The sequence below is a fragment of the Pinus tabuliformis genome, chromosome 5_2, assembly GCF_031772625.1.
Source record: "Pinus tabuliformis cultivar Carrire ecotype Pingquan chromosome 5_2, CPIR1, whole genome shotgun sequence".
In the NCBI taxonomy this organism is placed as follows: Eukaryota; Viridiplantae; Streptophyta; class Pinopsida; order Pinales; family Pinaceae; genus Pinus; species Pinus tabuliformis.
In genome coordinates, this window is record NC_142306.1 from 34,065,316 (window position 1) to 34,085,651 (window position 20,336).

Sequence of the window (20,336 nt, forward strand, 5' to 3'; positions counted from 1 at the left end):
TGGGCTCATCATGCTTCCACTGCGCTCACACACCATTCACTATCTGAATACCATTACCATACACATTACCATATGACAATGTTATATCACAGGACAACGTGGTTTGGAGAGGCGGTATTGCGGGTATCACAACTGTTTGAGAACCGGTGGTATAACACAGTCAATTCAATCGATGGATCAAGCGGTGGAGGGTGTATAACACAGTCAATTCAACAGCGTTTAATCGGTGGAGGGTGGTATAACAGGGAGATACACAGTCAATCTGGACGTTAACCAAGCAACAAGGAGGAGCGATCAAATGCCATTGATCCCATCACTATTTCCCATGGCAATCCAACGCAACACGGATTGCAGTCAAACGCATACAAAATGCAGTAAAACGCAATACCAGTTCAGCGATGTTTGTCTGCCTTCGGCTCTGGACAGAGGTGTTGAGGTAATGAAACACAACGCAGAGGACAGAGGCGTTGAGGCAATGAAACACAATGCAGAGGATAGAGGCGTTGAGGTAATGAAACACAACGCAGAGGACAAAGGTCAGTCAGAATAGTGCTCAGGTCAGAACGACAAAGGACAATGCTCAATGGACAGTGCTCAGATCAGAACGACAGAGGACAACGCTCAGTGGACATTTCTCAGACTAGTGTACAACCCACAATAGCAAAAATGAAGGGAGTTACAACTATTTTGAGAACTGGCTCTGATACCATGTCATGCTAGGCAGTAACTCCAATAGGCAGTAAAACTGATTAGATTCATTTCATTAGGTATGCTATTGTTATATACAAAAGGGTGTGACTGCTTAGTTCATCTCCTGATGACTGTTCACATTCGTCATTTAACTATTTACATAAATTCACCCAATCGTGAGGATTAGGTGTCAACAAAAAATATATGACCTAATAGATGCTAATGCAACTATTGTGACAAGCCATCAATGATTCCTTACAAATCTCATATAAGTATGAGACCTCTATGCTCAGATCGGTTGTTATGACCTATAGACTACATATTTGTGACATGTTTGATGAAATGCCTATCATGGCTAGTAGGTATCAAATCAAGTACTTGTACTAGTGATTTCATTAGTAGCTTTGTTCCATTTGTGTTATTCATTTCTAAAATTTTCATGAAGTTATGGGCAGCGTCTTGATACCTAGCCCTGAAAAGTGATTCAGAATCTAGGGTTGCTGGAACATAACTACCTAAAAAAGTCCACAGTCGTTGGCATGCTTTGCTTTGTGAGCAACTAGAAGGCCTCAGTCAAATGCATGGCTTGTCATGGGAGTGGCTGAGGATCCATATCAGTAAACTATCAAGTTTTCTTAGGAATTGGTCACCTAGAAGGGTTGGTTGGATCCTGAAGGTTCTGTAGCATGTGTGGAAGGTTAGTTTGGTTTCATTATGTCGGTTCCACTTCCTTAACTATACATGGGGATTTGAATCATATAATGGTAAATCTTTGTCACCTATTTACCCCAGTGGACTGGTTATCTTGGGTAAATGTGGGAGGAGGGTGTTACAAAGTGGTACCAGACATGGTTCAACCCTTATACTGGGTGGGTGGAATGTGTTTGTCATGCATACATGTAGGTTGTATATGTGCTTGATGTGTATGAGTTGATGATGTTCTTATTGGGATGTGTGTTTCATGAATGCATGTCGATTGTATATGCATTTGTTATGCATGTTAGTGTCTATATTTTTTTATGCAAGCATTGTCATGGTTATATTTATTCATGTGTAGTAGGTCAGACATGCATTGTAAGGTCATTGTATGTAGTTTTTCTCATCATGATGTTTTTGGTTGTTATGATGCTAATGTGTTTCCTGAGATAGAGTAGAAGATGCATATCATCAAAGTGAGGTTGTAGCATTGAACCTAGGGGTAAGATAAAATCATCATACAGGCTTGTATGGTGGGCATGCATGTATGTTGGTTAATGGTTGTTATAAGCATTAGGGTTATGCACATGTCTTTACGTATATGGTTGTTATGGTTACATATATGATAGATGCTAGTTAATCAGTGTGATCATATGTACATGTGTTGGTTAGTCATGAAGGACAGAAATTTGTTGTTATATGCACTATGGTCATATGCATGATCGTTATGGTCATACCTATCATGCTAATTTGGATTGGTCTATGCAGATGATTGTGGTTATGATACTCAGGTATGAGTCGATATACTTTTGATATTGTTGCGTAATACCTAAATTGGTTATGCAAACAAGATAGCCTCCCTTGAGATACATTAAGGCATGAGTTTCTTATGTTGTCTCTTTGGTTTTTGACTATTTGATTATGTCATCTGTTGGTGCTTGGTCTATGATGTCATCTATCTATTGTTTGAAAGTTTGATTAATTGCATGATATGAGAATGTTTCTATAAGATTTCTTGAAAGAGTGATCTTGTTTTAAGATGGTTGTACTAACACATTATGTGTTGAGACAACTAATATGTACTTGAGTGTAAGTGAGTGCTAGTTGTAGTATTATGATTAATGACTATGATTTGACTATTGATTTTTGCATGGTTGTTAGTCTTGGTAAAATATAATTAATAGACATGATGTCTTGATCTTTGGAACATATGATAGACATATGTGAACAGTTGTAGGGAAACATGCTTAGTATTAACATGAAAAGGTAATAGTTGATGTGTTTATATAATTAACATTTGGGTGATACGATAGGACATTGTAAGATTCAATTGCAGCAAGGAAAAAGGTAAAAGGAAGGAATTGGTTAATAATTCCTTTAGCAATATTTGGAAATCGTAGTTCCAAATGAATGAGTGCTTGCATGAGAACAAGAAGTCTTCTTAACCTTGATTTTGTCTAACATTATGTGAATATGTGCTATATTTATGAACATGTATTTGACATGTATAATAGCTGGTTTTCAGTTACAGATGGATTCATCAAGGGAATGGAGTCCCTTGAGAGATTATATATGTATGAGTTCAATTACAAGTCAGCGTGTTAGGTACAACAAGGTAAGGTAACAGGTATATTGTTATATGTATTTATACATTGGAAGTTGTGTGTTATGGTAGTATGATGAAAGGAATTGCATGGCAAAAGAGACTACCATGAAATCTTGAAGAAGAATCGGGTTGAGCTCTCCCTTTGAATCATTGGGAACCCATGGGGAATTGAGTCGTGGTGTATGTTGCTAGTTTTGTGCTTTCGGTCTTTTATGATTTGTTTTTGCCTGATTTCAATTTTTTTTTATATCTAGTGTATGGCCATACCACTTTGTTTGTGGTGTCGTATTTTTATTGGTTTTCATGGTTTTCTTATTGTTTTTTTCTTTTTCTTGCCTGTTGTGTTTTGAGGGTCTTGGGAATTGGTTGAAGAAGAGGAAGTTAATGGAGCTTGGGGAGACCTATGTTGTACCCAAAAGGTAATGAAAAACTCAGATGAAGTCGCTGCATGTATAAGGGCAGATGAAGGAAATAATATGATATTCATTTGGATTGGTTGGGTCCATTGGGGTAAATGGGCGGTGGTAGGACAGTCATGAGGAACGTAACCATGATAGGTAACTTGAATGGATTTGCGGTGTCATATGCTTTATCTATGTTGGGAATGGTTTTTCTTAATGTTGTGCATGAATAAAGGGAGTTCTCTTAACCTTGACCTTATTATATCTGGTAATTATGTTGTGGTCATGATTATGTTGATGTCTATATATGTATACATGTATCTATGTATGTCATTGTCTGACGGGATCATGATTGTCTTATGTTAATGTTTATATGTATGTATGTATTTATGTATTTCATTGTCTATCAGGGCTGTCATGCATCATTCTTGTGGTGGAATGATTGCTTATCCAAGTGAATGGAATGAAGAGGTTCCTGGTTTATGAGGAATCGAGTGGGAAGAGTAGCCCGGATAGATCTATGACGTCAGGATCATGTGGATATGAATTGATATTATATGCTTGTACTATGTCTATTTTTATTTTATGATAAGTAAAGTTGAGGGATACATCAGTGGAATGAAAGAAGTGCAGTCTGCAACATGTTGGGACAAGCATGCATGGTGCAAAGGTAGTAGAAGCATCGTTTCTTGGTAGACTCAGTGTGTGGTCTATGGATGTGCAGTACTACTGTCGTGTATATGTTGTACCAATTGTACTTATACTATCATGTACATGTTGGATATGCAGTTCTATGTGCATATGAAGTTGTGCACATGTTTGATATGTGGTGTTGTGTACATATGGTGCTTTTTGCATGTTGCATATGCAGTGATATGTACATATGGTGTTTTCTGCATGTTGCATATGCAATGTTGGGTACATGTGGTGTGGTGTGCACGTTGTACATATGGCGTTATGTACATGTGCTTATGTGTGGGTTTGTGTGCATGTGGTGTTGTGTACATGTTGTGCAGGTGGTGCTCTGTACAGGTGGTACTATGTACATGTCGTACATGTGATATTGGTGTACATGTGGTATTGTTTGCATGTTGTACATGTTGTGTTGTGTACATGTGGTGCTACGTATGTGCATTGTGTAGTCATGGTATCATGACATGTGTATTTATTGTGTTATACTTTGTGTACGTATATGTATTGTGTTGTGTTGTACACCAGGTGTAGGTGTATGTGTTGTGTTGTACACCGGGTGTAGGTGTATGTGCTGTGTTGTATGTCGGGTTTAGGTGCATGTATTGTGTGGTGTCATACATCGTGTGTGGGTGTATGTGTTTTGATGTACATTATGTGTAAGTGTCCGTGATTGAAGATAAGAAAAGGCATTGGATGACTTCTGGGTGTGGCAACCGAATTCAGTGTGTGTTCGAAAAAGACAAAGGAAAAAGAAATGCATCAAATGAAGGATAAGTATTAGTATTTTTTCTCAGTTTTATTATGCATGTGATCTATGATTCTGATTTATGATGGTTACATGTGCTTTATGATTCTGATTTATGATGGATACATGTGATTCATGATTTTGATCTATGATGGTTGTGTTTTGAGCTAATTGGATGTAATATGTTTATACATGATGATTTGGTAAAGAGATGGTTTGGCTTGTTGTGATAGGAAGTGAACATAAATACGAGTGTACCCTATAGAAGAGCCACCAATGAGGTATGATTTGGATTTATTTCAATTCATTTTGAATCTAATGGGAATTATGTGCTTGGTACGAGAAAGCATGGAAATGCCTGGACTGGGTGGTTGAAACTAACTACAAGAATTAGCAATGTTAGTGAAAGGAATTGGAACAAGAAGCAGTATATTGGTAAAGCACTTCAGGAGTAGGTCCATTGTGGGACACTAGTACCCAATAGTGTCCATTGATTTCCAAGAGCATTTTATTACCAATATGATGGTTTTGAGGTAGGGATATGCCTTGGGTTTTGGACCTTTCAATGTGAGGAAACCTTTCCAAGTGAGGGGTCGCCCAAGGGACTATATAGTAGAGAAGGGGATGCCCACAAAACTTGAAAGGTGTGTGGCTACATGGAAGGGGGTGACCGGATTTCTTGAGGGAGTGTGTAGCAGAGAAGGGAAGGTCGAGGATGGATTTGTTTTGGTAATTATCAATGCCAAACGGAATTAGATGCACACTAGGAGTGTGCCCTAGAACAATGGTCTAGTATTTTTTCACTAAGAGGACAAGTGGTGCAGGATTGTAGCACTAGAAATTTGATGCAGATTTAACTTTTGAAATGGATTATGGAATTCTTGGGAAGAAGTTGAATCCTGGTACTACTTTTGAGGGTGGAGGTGCGAGCCTCTAGATTCCCTTATTGTGGATGTAGACATTGTATCCTATTATTTGTTGGTTGATAAAATGTGCATATGTGTATATTATTGTAAATATTCTATCAAGTTGGTTTATAAAGGTCCATGAAAATTATGGTTTTTTTTTGGTTGAATAAAATGTACATGAGTGTATGTTTGGTTTCTATTGTAAATATTGTAATGAGTTGTGCTATAAAGCTCCAATAAACAACATGTTTTTCGTTTTTTCCAGCAGTGATTCATTGTAAATACAGCCACGAGCCATGTTATAAATCTCCATGGTTGGTTTATAAGTTTCATTGAACACCGAGGATGGTGTTCCCCTAAGGGGGAGGGTTTTTTAATAGCCCTGGTTAAATTCATGTAAAAAATATAATACTAAGGTCATGGGACACATATTCCAAGATGGATGGTTGGAAAAAATCCAAGTGGGTGTTAATTTGGTTTATTAATGGTTATGGAAATTGGAAAAAGAAATGGAAAAGGCTTTGGAAAGTCATGAGGCATTTATTGGCATTATTTATGAAAATAGGAGAAAAGGGAGATGAAAGGTCATAGATTTGCATGAGGAGGAAATTGAAGGAAAAACAGAGGAAAATGAATAAAATAGAGGCCTCAATAATAAAAAGTTTTCTAAGGATCAGTTCATGGATTTTGTGAGTGTTATATTTTGTCAATTCTGTTTTTGGAGAAAGAAGGAAAAGGAAAAGAAGGAAAGCACAAGGGAACAGTGGTATCAGCGCTACAACTAGATTGCTTTGTAGGTATCGAGTTTCATGTATGGTTTCCTTGCTAGTTTTGGCATGCATGGCACATGCATGTGAATTCTTGGTTATGGTCTGTCATTAGCATGGGGGATTGCCTAGATTAACAATGGATTTTCTGAGCTTACCGTTTCATGGATATCCATGGTGTTTTGGGTGTCTTTCCCTTTTTTAGGTTGGTTCTCGTGTTCCTTATGGCTATGGGTTGAGTTACTAGTTCTTCGAGCATTTGTTGGAAAAATGATCTGGAAGCCTTGTAACAGCTTGGGTTGAGTAACTAATCTTGGAAGCCTTGGTTAGAAAAATGCTATGGAAGCTAATGATTGGTTGAGTTACTAGTCTTGGAAGCCCTAGTTGGAAAAACGCTATGGAATCCCAACAACAGTTGTGGGTTGAGTTACTAGTCTCAGAAGCCTTGATTGGAACAAACGCTATAGATCCCTAGATAGCTTGAGTAGAGACCGATCTAGTGATGGTTAGTGATGTCTGACCATGAGGTGGAATCATTGGTTGAGGTTTGAGGTGGTTTGGCCTCTGAAAGCCTTGGTTTGGTTATGTTTTATTTTGTTTCATGAGATCCCACATTCATGCTTGGAATATGGCACAGGAGTGATTAGTTGAAAGAGAGATGTGTTCAACCCAATCTATGGTCGAGTGGTATGTGGAAGTCCCTGACTTGGTTGTATTTTCATATGTTGATAAGAGTTCCTTATCCATTGTATTTTATGTGTAAATTTATTGGTTCATATGAGGTTTTTATGGTTATTGTGTCCTTGTTACTTCTATTGGTTATATGTTGGTTGAGTATGTTTTATGATAGTCTTGATGTATGGCTCTCATCATGTTTTGATTAACAAATGAATGTACAATGAATATATGAACTAATAGATGATAATGAAACTATTATAATGAGGCATTAATGCTTCTTTATGAATCTCAAAAAAGTATGAGACCCATATGCTCAAATCTGTTGTTATGACTTGTAGATTACATATTTGTGACATGTTTGACAAAATACTTGTCATGGCTAATAGAGGTCAGATCAAGTACTTGTACCAGTGATTTCATTAGTATCTTTTTTCCATTGTTATTATTCATTTCTGAAAGTTTCATGAAGCTTTGGGCAATGGCTTGAGACCTAGCCTTGAAAAAGTGGCTTAGAATTTGAGGTCATTGGTACATAACTGCCTGAAAAAGTCCATAGTCGCTAGCATTCCTTGATGTGGGAGCGACTGGAAGGCCCCATTTGCATGCATGGCTTGTCATGGGAGTAGCTAAGGGTCTAGATCAGCAAAATTTAAAGTTGTCTCAAGGGTTGGTCACTTGGAAGGGTTGGTTGGCTCCTGAAGGTTCTATAGCATGTGTGGAAGGTAAATTTTGTCTTGTTATGTCAGTTCCAGTTCCTTAACTATACATGGGGAGTTGAATCATATCAAAGTAAATCTTCATCACATGTTTACCCTGGTAGTTGATTAGCTTTGGTAAATGTGGTAGGAGGGTGTTACAGGCTACATATTGGAAAATACTTCTAAAAATCACAATATTTAACCCCCTACCAATATGAACCTAATGCACCTTCCTAATTAAAAAAAACCCTCCTTTGGCTAGATATTGTAAGTATACATTTTTTTCATTAAATTTTTTTATACACCTTTATATTTTTTAATTAACTTTGAGCTCCATTTTTTAGACTTGCCAATATAAAAACCCTTTACACCCTCTATACTCCAATATATTATTTCATTTTTCCTCAATATATATCACCCAATATGAACCCCCATGGTATGGTATTTCTCCCCCAGTGAAGCCCTCATGGTAGGGGGGTCCTCAATCAAGGTTTCAACCCTCCCTAGAACTTTGCTCACTTGAAGCACTGGTAACATTTTGCCTCACCTTCATAGCCTATCATCAAGGAATTGTGGGCGCTTTTGAAATCTGAAAATCACCCCCCCTTTATGGCTTGTGCCCATGGCTCGAGGCAATGCCTTACAACCCACCTTTTCGGTACCATGGACTATGGCTCATCCTATGCCCTTGTTTGTTCTACTCGGTATTCACGTGATATCCATCCAATCTTGTAATCCATACTTCGACCTATGACTTGTGAACTGTGTAATGCACTTTGAAATGGCACACATATATATTATTTAGAATATACATAATATAATTTATTATGTAATGCACTTTGATGGGCACTTGTATATTAACTATACATTGCATTATAAACCCTTTATAAACAATATAATCATTCATATATGTAAAACATTATATATATTTACTACCTATTTCATGGTGATTATGAGGCTTATGGCCCCCGATATGCCCTGTAACATTTTCTATAGAAGAGGCTCCACTCTGGAACCTTGTCCCATAAAATACATAAAACATTATAAAGTCATTCCTTATACATTTTGATATGTAGTAAATCGCTCTCCAAATTTGACCCCTCATATATAAATATATATGTGTGTGTGTGTGTGTGTGTGTGTTTGGTAATTGTGCTTTGTGCGTATATCTATCTAGATGTGCACACATACACACACAAAAGCCAAATAAAACTTAACATGCAGAAACAGTGTCCTGTGCCTCAAAATTTTGCAATACGTTTACCTCCTAAACCCTTCCTAGGCACCTATACTCTTTTCTAGGCATATTTTAATCACTTTCACCATTTTTCCTTTCATCAAACAGTTGGTAGACAACCACCATTGTGACTTTCATCAAACAGATAGTGAAAAACACACAACTTCGCATTTCAATTTTAGTTGTGGCCCAATCAAGCTCAATGTTGTAACCTAGATATCATACTACTTTGTAACATCCCCATCCACCAACCAGGTAACATTACGTAACCACAACCCAAATTTCACCAACTAATTGATTGATATTCATGTGAAATCACACATAATACATATTTTCCAATATTAAACCCTATCTCATGACCAAATCCCTTGTAATTTTGTAACTTGGGTCTTAACCCTAACTTGAAACCATAAAAAACATGCATAATAAATGAATATTTAGTGGATTTATTTAGCCATTAATATTTATATAACAATTAGCGTTTATCCATACAATAATTCAGAGTCACGTAAAACAGTTAAAATTAACTACAGAACCAATAATCAACATTTAATTATGATGCACAATAGAATATATATTTGTAATATCAAAACCTAATTGAGGTTACAACTAACTAGCACATAAATATAATGTGTGGAACATGGAGAGATAAAATACCCATTATAGGGTTTATATGTTGCATATTAAACTCACACGTGTTAGAATAATTTATATATATTGAAAAATTACCATACCAAATTGGGGTTTATAGTAAACTACCCATAATTATTAAATACAATGCATAAATACATGGCACAAAAAATACATCATAATTATAGACATTTAAGCATAGAAACCATAAATCTAGGGTTTCAAATACAATTCCATAAATAAGCACAACATTAACCAAAATACTTATCTATATAAAAAGACCAACTGATTATGATCTCCCCACATTCTTCCCTGCCATAGACCATGTGCTTCATAGATTTCAATCACTAGTCACCCCAAAGTTGGGGCTGCAACTCCAAAGGAAACAATAAACCAATAATAACAACATCTACATGGCCAAGGCTCCAACCCAACAATCATGACTCCAACAATTGTGCTTTGCTTCCCCAAACATGTGCCCAAGTGTCACATCCTTCTCTAGGACCTACTAGTTCCTCTGCGATACCCACCTTCTAGGGCACCTTATGGCTAGCTAGGAACTTCTCAGAGTAGGGCTCCAGGAGCTTGTTCTTCTTTAAAGGCTTCCAGGCCATAACCAATTGGGATCACAATTCAATTCTAGAACCCAAGTGGCACACCCTTCTCTAAGAGGGGTCAATCCCTTTATGATTCCCATCTTCTATGGCTCACCAAGCAGTCACTAGAATGATTTTCGATTCCAGATTCTTAGTCTAGAATTGTATTTGTACCATAACACTCCTTAGAATAATAATCATAATCATAATGGTCCCCTTCCTTCTCCTCTCTCAGAAAATATATAATCTTCCTCATTGTGTGGCCCTTCTTTTCCATGTGGAACCTCCATAAAGCCACGTGGGCCCCCAGGTGCCCTCTTTCCAAAACATCACACCCCTTGGTTATTCATCGTGGAGTTGCACAACCCCCATACTCTGACTGTGGAGCAGGCTCTACAACCAATCTATTTTATTATTATTAGAATACTTTTAAATTGGATTTTATTTACAATCTTGGACCTTCTGCCACTTAGCCGAAACTTGCATATATGCTCAAGCACATTGGCTACAAAATATATAACATATCTATATGGGAACGTAGTCCACATAACATAACTCGGCTCACCATCCTAATACGTTGCACATATAATTACAACATTATAAGTGGGCAGGGGTATTACATTCCTCCCCCCTTATTTTATGCATTGTTCTTAGTGCATTACATGTCCCTAATCTGATTCTACTATTGCAAAGCGACTTAACCTCATAATCCATGTCCTCATGCATGGATTCATCCTGGGGCATGCTACACACTTTTGGTGCCATCTACACATCAATAGGATTTGGAAGTCCTTGTCCCATACTGATGAGTGTGAAAACTCCACACCATCATCATCACACCTAGAGGACATCAAATAGATGATATTAATATCCATAGTAGTTAGTTCTTATATATTTAAGCATATATAATGACATGTTTATATGCATTTTCTTATTTTCAACGAGAGAAATTTGTAAGCGAGTGCATATAAAAATAAATCATTAGAAATGAAGTCTCATGTAATGTAAAAATCCATAGTCATAGTTGGCTTCCAAGTGCCTCAATCAGACACACAGTCCCTACATAAAATTCCTGCATAAAATCATATATCCTTAGTTGTCACTCTTGCATTTTTGGTTACTTATGTTCTTGTTGCTCTGTTTAAATCTATGTAGAACAATCTACTTTATCAAAGTTGTTCCAAATATTTCTACAACTTGTCATAACACATGTTATTCCTGCTATGCACAATTTATATGATTTTTTATAAAACTTGTCGTATCTTGTAGCTAGTTCTACCATAACACCTAGTATGGCCCTATGAACACTATGTTGTATACATGTCGAGACCTCTAAGAAGACTGTGACAACCTGTATACAAGACATGTTAGAACCCCTTATCATATTGTGATAAACTAGTCAAAAAACTTATTATAAAATGTGTATCCAATCCACTTGTTGTAACCTGTAAAGATATCGTTACCTACCTGTGACAAATTTGTTACATCCGATATGAAACCTATCACCTATCTAGTGAAGATTCTACTAGTAGCAATCTGTTGTATCTGTTATAATCCTGTCACCTATCTGTGGTTAATCCGGTACAACTAGTTATCAACCTATTATTCCCTATAGGAAGTTTGATATAGCATTTGTATCCTATTTATACTACCTATACATGGTTATACAACCTGTATCCTTACAAGAAAGCTTGTATACAAATTCTACTTAAATTTCCAGCATTTAGTCCACTGCAACCTCGCTAGTCGTTGTTCATGTATAGAATTCATGTTACAAAACTATCATATCTTATCATAATCTTGTACATGAACCTATTTTGCAGCCACATGTGTTACCTCTCTGATGTCTACCTTGTGGTATTGCACATCTACATGAATTCTCTAAATTCCTTACCTTGCACCTTAGAGTATGGAAAATATCATTCTAAATGTTATATTTACCAAAATTAAATATTGGATTTATGACAATTGATTGTAACTTCTCTAAGAATTCCCAACATGCTCCATCCTTAGTTGGTTGACTAAGCTCTAATTCACCATATGGACAAAACTCTTTACTTAGTTTTCCTACCTTATTGAATTCATAATTTAATACTTATTGCTTAAGAAAGAGGATCATTTTTTGTTCCCTTTCGACCATCTTTTTGATGTATTATTAAAATTGCTTGATGTTTCCATATCAGTAAGAAACAATTAAAAATGTGTATATGACAACCTCATAAGTGAAACCAAACAAGTTTCCTTTCAACTTTATACTCTACAATATTAAATGTTGATGAGAATTTCTAATCTTGTCCATCTCCATCTCATAATATGATAACATTAGAGTAGTAAGGGCAAGCCTTTTCTTTGAAATATACCACATATTTCCCCCCTGTCATATTTTCTACTTTCATAATAACATGTAATTAAGGAGCTTAAATATAAAAATTCCTGTAGAGTAGCACCACCTCCAATATGAAACAATAAAATATATAGCTGACTCAAGAAATTTCATCTCCAATAAAATCATAATTGTATCCACAAAAAAATACAGTGTAGCCTTCATATCATGAGTTTATCAATTAACCACTACATTCAACTCAAGTCCATCCTTGTGTGATCATAGTCTTATTAAAAATCATGATGTTCTTGTGGTAATATTTTAGCTTTATGAGAATTTTTTCTTCAAAATTCCTACCCATCTTCTAATTCTAGGTTGACCAATGCGTTCTACTAGTTAGTATCTTTATATTGATTGTTTACTTGTAAAAATCTGATAACCGGGCTAAAATCCATGCCCTCCAAAAATTTGGCTTGCTAATTTTCACTACTTACGCTTCCTATAAATTTCTCTACAATTTCTATGGGATTTCGACATCAACTCAAAAATTCTTGGTTTATCATTGTATTCACTTTGTCAATAGTTTTCTATTGACTTATTACTTTCTCAATCTTGTTACCTAGACTAAAATTTATACACTTGGCAAGCTCAATTTATTAAGCATGTATTTTACCTAATTTTGTCACTTGTATCTTTTCTTGGGAGTCTCCACAAATTTTATACTCATATAAAAAAATTTCTTGAGAGTTACATCCTATTTGAAATTATATTCCTTTTGACTACTCATGAGCCAAATTTTGACACTTGAGCAAACCAATATAGCCCTAAAAAATTTAATCTTTCTTTCCATCGAGCCTTTAGTTGTTCTAAGCCTACCCTTCATTTAAAATTTTGGCATTCGTTCGCCCTCAAAGTTCTTGTTTGAGCCTAGATAGTCACTTATGATGTCATAGGTCACATGGCTAACGTTTCCCTCCACCTCACCAAGTACATCATCCATGTGACTTGACTGCCCCCTTTGTTATAGGGAAAAGTGTCTATATAAAACTGCTCTATCCCACTAAGGTCTGACAGCTGCCTTAGAAACAAACAGAGAAAAACTACTTTTGTTTTTCCTTTATGAATTATAGATAGAGAGGAACAGAAAGACCAACCTCTGTCTTGCGCTAATCCTTCGATTCGATCCCTCTCTTCTTTGATAGTCCTCAGCTACCTGCTCCCTTGCACGCCCAGCTTCACAAAGTACCTGTAAGATCACAGAAGCATAACACTATACAAAGACATGGATCTATATTCATAAACAATCTAGGATCAGATGTAAATTGACCATACAAATGTAATAACCATCAATGATACAAAAGCATGGAGGAAAACTCAAATAGTTTTTATTGATAAACAAGAAAAGATCCAGGAGGAGTTACAACCAGTTGTTCCGACCCAGCATCAACCTCCTAGCAAAGAAGCCCCTCTTCACCTCAAACAAAGCTTAGATCACCCAACAATTTGATGTTTGTCTCTAGAAACCAACAACAATTCCTTACAATATGCAAAATTCCAGCCTCCGGATCTCTGGGATGAGGGATCCATATATAGATATCTATAAGGGGGATGAGTCAGCTTGTGATTTGATTAGTGTCTTCTCTCTGATAGTTCTTGCTTCCACTTGGAGACTGAAGGCCTCTTACTCATCCTTGGTCGAATTCAGTGAGGCAAGTGTCACAGGAGAAGATTCTGGAAGCTTCCATTGCCTCTCCACCTCGCGGAATGACACTTCCATTTGTCATTTCTCGCCCATCGCTCCCCAAAGAAGGGACTTTTGAAATGCAACGCACCCTCACAGTGTATTTAGGTGAGATGCAATGCACTTAGCCAGTGGAGCAGCTGCAATGATCTTGTTTTGACCAATTCTGAGCAGTTTCTCATGGAGAACTTCTGGGAGAAGCTATAATCTGTTGACCTTGTTCCTTTAGGGGTTAGAAAAACACTTTTAGGGACTTAGGAGCCCTTGGTTTATGGACATTTCATGCTTAGGGTTGTAGGGCACAAAAATGTCTATAACACCCTTGCATTCCTTGGTGCCAACATTATAACCACAAAAGAGATATATAGAATATATAAACACTTATGTATCCTCCAATAATCCATGATCCGTATGCATGTAAACATGGGTTTCATGACACTCATTTGTTCACAATATATATATATATATATATATATATATATATATATATATATATATATATATATATATATATATATATCTATATCTATATCTATATATATATATATATATATATATATATATATATATATATATATATATAACGATTGTGACCAATGTTATGTAAATACAGATGCTAAAAAACCATGCATGAGAATATATTTAAGTCCATTGATTAATATATAATGCGACATTCGAAACAAAACAAAATAATATTATAATAGATTTAACCAGAATATAATACAGACACATCAGGGAAACTCAACCCCTACATGGCACATATTCCCATGCTCCTCACACCCCATGGCCCACAAATAATACAAGCTCAGGATCCACTGAATACTCCACATGACCTTCCAATAAACAGTGATTATCAATATATAGATTATATATAATTGTATAGTTATAAAACATTCATATATATATATATATATATATATATATATATATATATATATATATATATATATATATATATATATATATATATATATATATATATATATATATATATATATATATATATATATCAATGGATCGACGACCCACAATTACTTTGCTGATCAGACGACTCACAAAAATTGAGAAGGGGGGAGTCCTCTAACATAAGTTGGAATTGGGGGGCGTCCCTTTATTGTAGTTCCACGTCATGATTCCAACCCCTCCCATCCATGGTTCATATTTTCTTCCGTAATTCAACACTCATATTGCCTTTGCAGCCTATGCTCATGGCTCGAGGCAACACCTTGTGGTGCACCTCCTTGTCACTATGGCCTATGGATCATCCTATTCCCTCATTGGTTCTACTTGGTATTCACACGAGGCCCCTCAAATATTGTAATCCAGACTTTGTCCCGTGACTTGTGACAATGCATAATGTACTTTGATAGGGAACACATATGTATTATTTATTGTATACATAACACAATTTATTTATGTATTAGACTTCAACAAGTACATGTATATTAACTATACATTGCATTATATTAAATATGCATTGCATTATAAACCCTTAATAAACCATATAATGATTCATGTATGCAAAACATTATATATATATATATATATATATATATATACACAACCTCGTTCATCGCCATCCCAAGGCTTATGGCCCCCGACAGGCCCTGTGTTGTTATGCATCTACATTAATTCTCCAAAGTCCTTACCTTCATCCTCATAGTGCCAAAAAACATTCTCAATGTTTATTTACCAAAATCAAATCTTAAATTTATGATAGTTGAATATAACTTGTCTAAGAATGCCCAACATTGTCCAACCTTAGTCGGTTAAATAACCTCTAATTCATCAATTGTTCACAACTCTTTACTTTGCTTTCCTATATTACTAAATTCAAAATTTAATACTTATTGTTCATGCAAGAGAATCATATGTTGTTTCCTTCTGACCATCTCCTTAATGTATTATTATATCTACTTGATGTTTCCATATCAGTAAGAAACAATTAAAATTGTGTATATGGTAACCTCATACATGACACCAAGAATGTTTCCTTTCAACTTTACACTCTACAATATTAAAATTTCATGAGCATTGTTAATCTTGTATATTGTCATCTTGTAATATGATAACATTAGAGTAGTAGGGAAAGCCTCTTCTTTGAAATTTTCCACATATCTACCCCATTTCATATCTTCTACTTGCATAATTACTTGTAATGAAGGAGCTTAAAAAAAAAAAAAAAAAAAAAAAATAGTAGAGTAGCACGATCTCCAATATGCAATAGTGAAATATCTAGCTAACTCAAGAAATTTCATCACCAGCATATCATAACTATATGCCCAAAACCATAATAGGAAGCCTTCATATCATGAGTTTACCAATCTGTCATATCTTGTCACAATCTAGTGTTATTACATATATATCTATAACACAAAATATATGTAGATTATATAATCTAAAGCACATATTCATACATCAAAATCATATATATATATATAGATGAGGAAGAGAGGGTTTACATAAATGTCTTTTGATGTTATGGTTACATCATGGTAGATGATAGTTGATTAGTATAGTCCTATGCAAGTGTTAGATAGTCATGAATGACAGTAACCTATGGTTGTATGCATTGCTAATTTTTTTATGTTAGATAAATTGATGATCATGTTATATGTTGTTCATGAGTATGATATAGTTTAACGTCTTGTTGTTATATGTTAGCCAGCTTGATTATTAGGGTTATAGCATTAATATCTTGATGTTATATGTATCATGCTAAATTGGATTGGACTATGTAGATGGTTATGGTTACGATATTCAGGTATGAGCCGACATATTTGTGATTACTTTGTACACGTGGTTGTTTTGCATGAACGATAAATGCTTATGATTTATGATGAGAACATGTTAGTTAGTTAGTGTTATGGATATCGCGATCTTATTTATGTTTGAGTTGACATGTTGTAAAGTTGTATCTTTCTAACTAGATTGATTGTACAAACAATATATCATCCCTTGAGATACATTAAGGTACGAGTTTTCTTATGTAATCGATTTAGTGTTTGAATGTTTGATTATGTCATCTATTTGGTGTTTGAGTGTTTGGTGTCTATTATGTCATCTAGTTGATTTATTTAACATGGTATGTTTGCAAGTTGGTTGAATGTTTGATCAAATGCATAATATGAGTGTGTTTTTTTAAGGTCTTTCCGAAATGATCTTGTTTTAAGAGGATTGTACTAACAAATATGTGTTGAGACAATTGATATGTACTTGATTATAGTAGGTGATAGTTGCAACATTATGTCTAAGGACTAAGAGTTGACTATGAATTATGACATGATTGTTAGTCTTGGTAAAGGTTGATTTCAGATTAAATATGGTTGTCTTAATATTTGGAACATGTGGTTGACATGTGTGAGCAGTTGCAGGAAACATGCTTGGTATTAGTATGATAATGTAATAGTTGATGTGTTTATATAATTAATATTTGGGTGATGTGATAGTACATGGTAAGCCTTGATTGCAGCAAGGTAAAATGGTAAAGGAAAGGAATTAGGCAAGAATTCCTTTAGCTATGTTTGGAAACCCTGATTCCAAATGAATGAGTACTTTTCATGGAGGAAGTCTTCTTAACCTTGATTTTGTCTAACATTATGAGGATATATGTTATATTCATGAACATGTACTTGATAGGTATATCAGCTAGTCTCTAGTTACATGTGGATTTGTCAAGGGAATTGGAGTCACTTGAGAGATGGCGTGGATGTGTTATGTTGCAAGCAAAGTGCTTGGCACAACAAGGTAAGGTAACCAGTGTATTGTTATATTTATTTATGCACTGAAAATTATGTGTTTATGGCAGTATGATGCAAGAGATTGCATGGAAATGAGACTGCCATGAAATCTTGAAGAAGGCTTGGGTTGAGCTTTCCTTGGAAGCACTGTGAACCATGGGGATTGAGTCATGGTGTTTGTTGTTGGTCATGTGCTTTTGGTCTTTCATGATTTTTTGTGCTTGATTGGCGGCTTTGTTTTTCTAGTGCATGGCCAAACCACTTTGTTTGTAAAGTCGTGTTGTTATTGGTTTTCATGGTTTTCTTCTTGTTTGTTTCTTGTGCTTGCATTTTAATTTTTGAGTCTTGGATATTGGTTTGGGAAAGAGGAAAGTTAATGGAGCTTAGGGATATTTGTGTGGTACCCAATAGTTGGATGAAGCTTTGTGCACGAGTAAGCACAATGGAAGGTAAGATTATGGCAATTAGTTGGACTGGCTGGATCCATTGTGGTAAATGGATGGTGGCAATACAAACATGAGAAAGGTAACCAGAAAAGGTAAAGTAAATGGGTCTCAGGCGTGAGATGCTTGGGCTATGTTGGGAAATTTTGTTCTCAATGTTGTGCATGGTGAGCACAAATAAGGAAGTTCTATTAACCTAGACCTTATGATATCGAGTAATTATGTTATGATCATGATTATGCTAATATTTATATAACTATGTATGTATGTATGTCATTTTATGACAGAATGATGATTGTATTATGCTAATGATTATATATGTGTGTATATATATATCTATGTCACTATCTGATAGGGTTGTCAGGGATCATTCTTACGAAGAATGATTGCTTATGCAGGTGAATGGCATGAAGAGGTTCCTGGTTCATGAGGAATCAAGTGGGAAGACTAATCATCAAAAATATATGAGGTCACTATCATGTGGTTATGCGCTGATATTGTGTGATTGTACTATGTCTATGTTATGGACAGGTTATACTAAGGGATACATCAGAAAAATGAAAGCAATGTGGTCTGCAGCCTGTTGGGACAAGCATGGGCAAGACATTTTAAGCAAGGTTACCTAGCAGAGACATTGTGGTTTGGATGTGTTGTACTATTGTTGTGCATATGTTGTATATGTTGTACATGTTGTATCTTTGATGTTGTACGCATGCAATGTTGTGTATATATAGTGTGTGTACATGTTATTTATGCAATGTTATGTATAGGGTGGTACAGATAGTGTTGTATGAATGTTGCATATGCAATGTTGGGTATAGACGGTGTTAGGCAGTGTTGTATGTGTGTGGTGCTCTCCATGTGTTGCATATGCGGTGTTCTGTACAAATGATGCTATATACATGTTGGATATGTAGTGCTATGTACATGTGGTGTTGCATGCATGTTGTACATGTCATGTTAGGTACATATCATGTGGTGTGCATGATTGTACAAGTGGTGTTGTGTGCATGTGGTGTTGTGTGCATGTGGTGTTGTGTACATGTTGTACAAGTGGCGTGTGTGCAGGTGGTGTTGTGTACATTTCGTGCATGTGGCATTGTGTACATGTGCTGTCGCATACATGTCATGCATGTGGAACTATGTACATGTGGTATTGTTTACACATTTTACAAGTGGGGTAGTGTACATGTGGCGTCATGTACATGTGATGTTGTGCACAGATTGTGCAGGTGTTGCGTTGTATAGGTGGTACTGTGTACATGTGGTACATATGGTACTGGTGCACATGTGGTATTTTGTGCATTTCATACATGCTATGTTGAGGGCATGTGGCACTATGTATGTGCATTGTGTAGGTGCATGTATTCAAGGAAAAATTTAGGGGCTAATATTCACAGGTGGGCTAATTTTCTATACTTTTTCCAAGAAAAAAAATTCACTAATTTCCATTTTTTATAAAAATGATTCGCCCAAATTATATAGTATGAAATAATTTTACCCTAAAAATTGCCAAAACATTATATAGTGACTATATAAAATTATTAGAAATTTGAATATTTTTACAAAAATATAACCAAACATTTTACAAATTGCATATTATGGACTAGTGGGATTTGCCAAGGTTTCTAAACTTTAAGATAAATTTCCATCCTTAAAATTTTCTCTGCATGTATTGTGTGGTGTTGTACATTGGGTATAGATGTATTGGGTTGTGTTGTACATCTGATGTAGGTGTATGTAT